Consider the following 2,500-nt stretch of genomic DNA (forward strand, 5'->3'; position numbering starts at 1 on the left):
GAATTTTTGGATGAAAATGCGTATTTTCATACTTTGAAAATTTCAGGCGTGTGTCAGACTTCCAGGCGGGGGCAGCCGCCGGAGGCGTACCGGGGACGCTTCCAGGAGCCTGGGGAAGATTTTCTGAAAGTGTCCTTGGGACTTAGAAATATTTTGAGAAAATCTCGATTTTGTGAAAAAATGTCACATTTCCCCTACTTCCACCCCAGGGGGGCGTCAATATGTTGTAAGGCACCCCAAGGCAGTGACCTAAGTGGGGGTGAAGTTTGCGGTGCACGGGGGGAAAGTTGAATTTTTGGATGAAAATGCGTATTTTCATACTTTGAAAATTTCAGGCGTGTGTCGGACTTCCAGGCGGGGGCAGCCGCCAGAGGTGTACCGGGGACGCTTCCAGGAGCCTGGGGGAGATTTTCTGGAAGAGTCCTTGACACTTAGAAAAATTTTGAGAAAATCTCGATTTTGTGAAAAATGTCACATTTCCCCTACTTCCACCCCAGGGGGGCGTCAATATGTTGTAAGGCACCCCAAGGCAGTGACCTAAGTGGGGGTGAAGTTTGCGGTGCACGGGGGGAAAGTTGAATTTTTGGATGAAAATGCGTATTTTCATACTTTGAAAATTTCAGGCGTGTGTCGGACTTCCAGGCGGGGGCAGCCGCCAGAGGTGTACCGGGGACGCTTCCAGGAGCCTGGGGGAGATTTTCTGGAAGAGTCCTTGACACTTAGAAAAATTTTGAGAAAATCTCGATTTTGTGAAAAATGTCACATTTCCCCTACTTCCACCCCAGGGGGGCGTCAATATGTTGTAAGGCACCCCAAGGCAGTGACCTAAGTGGGGGTGAAGTTTGCGGTGCACGGGGGGAAAGTTGAATTTTTGGATGAAAATGCGTATTTTCATACTTTGAAAATTTCAGGCGTGTGTCGGACTTCCAGGCGGGGGCAGCCGCCAGAGGTGTACCGGGGACGCTTCCAGGAGCCTGGGGGAGATTTTCTGGAAGAGTCCTTGACACTTAGAAAAATTTTGAGAAAATCTCGATTTTGTGAAAAATGTCACATTTCCCCTACTTCCACCCCAGGGGGGCGTCAATATGTTGTAAGGCACCCCAAGGCAGTGACCTAAGTGGGGGTGAAGTTTGCGGTGCACGGGGGGAAAGTTGAATTTTTGGATGAAAATGCGTATTTTCATACTTTGAAAATTTCAGGCGTGTGTCGGACTTCCAGGCGGGGGCAGCCGCCAGAGGTGTACCGGGGACGCTTCCAGGAGCCTGGGGGAGATTTTCTGGAAGAGTCCTTGACACTTAGAAAAATTTTGAGAAATTTCCGATTTTGTGTAAAAATCACCCATTTCCCCTACTTCCACCCTAAAGGGGCGTCAATATGTCGTAAGGCGCCCCTAGACAGTGACCTAAGTGGGGGTGAAGTTTGGGTCTGCTGGGTGGAAAACTGAAAAAAAGCGATTTTGTGACTTTGAGAACAAACAGAGAGCTCAAAACTTTGAAAAACGTCAGACCGCTGTCAGACTTCCAGGCGGGGGAAAGCTCTGAGGTTGTACCGAGGACACTTCCATGGCCCCCGGATTGATTTTCAAGAAAGAGTCCTTGGGACTTTGAAATTTTCCGGCGAGCTGTTTTTGGCTTCCGGGAGCCGTAGAACTTTGGGAAATCGATTCCGCTCACCGGTTCAGGGTGTTTCGAGCTAGTCCAGGTCCCAGCTACGCCGCCTGGCCTCCAAATTTCGCAAATTCGAAAAAAAAAAAAATAGAACCGGAATGAGGAAATTTCTGGCCGCCGGATCCGCCGCACGGCTCCAGGAGGTCGGACACTTTTTGACTTTGTTCCCTTAAAGTGGGGGTCGGTGTCTCACCATGCAAATACCCAGTTTTGCACACCAGCTGCAGGATATAGGAGAGAGAGGTACCTCTCGGCCCCGACCAAAATCCGTTGTTTTCGTGGTTCCTCGACTCGGGTAGGCGGTTTGGCGAGTACCCCCCTTTTGCATGGAAGTTCGCACTCGCGCCGAGACCAGGCTTCCGCGGCTCCAGGGGGACTTTTGCCGGTTGTCCGTCCCGAGTCCGAGACGCGTTTCCTGGGTCGCCCGAGCCCGAACGGACCCTCCCCACGTGGGTTCCTGTCCTCTGAGGGCGACGGTCGTCAGAAGGGGGGCAGATCCAGAGTCCTCGTCCGCAGGAGGGCTCTGGGAGGGCGGATCGCTCCTTCTGACTTTGTCCCCTCGGAGCGGGCTCGGCGTTTCTCTGTGTCGGATGTCTCCCGCTTCCGCGCCAACGGGGAGACCTATGAGAGAATCGCACCGCGACCCGGCTTCCGTCTCGAGGGCGCCCGGAGCGCGCCGGACACTCGCTTCCAGGACTCCAGGGGCACGTTTCTTCCCCGTCTCCCCCGAGGGGAAGAACGGAGGCAGGGGTTCCACCCGAGCCCCTGCCCTTTCTTCCGATCGATCTGGCTCAGCGCTCCCGGGTGGGGAGGTGGTGCCGCTCGCTCGGCCC

This window comes from Ranitomeya variabilis, unplaced genomic scaffold, assembly GCF_051348905.1.
Source record: "Ranitomeya variabilis isolate aRanVar5 unplaced genomic scaffold, aRanVar5.hap1 Scaffold_295, whole genome shotgun sequence".
Classification (NCBI taxonomy): Eukaryota; Metazoa; Chordata; class Amphibia; order Anura; family Dendrobatidae; genus Ranitomeya; species Ranitomeya variabilis.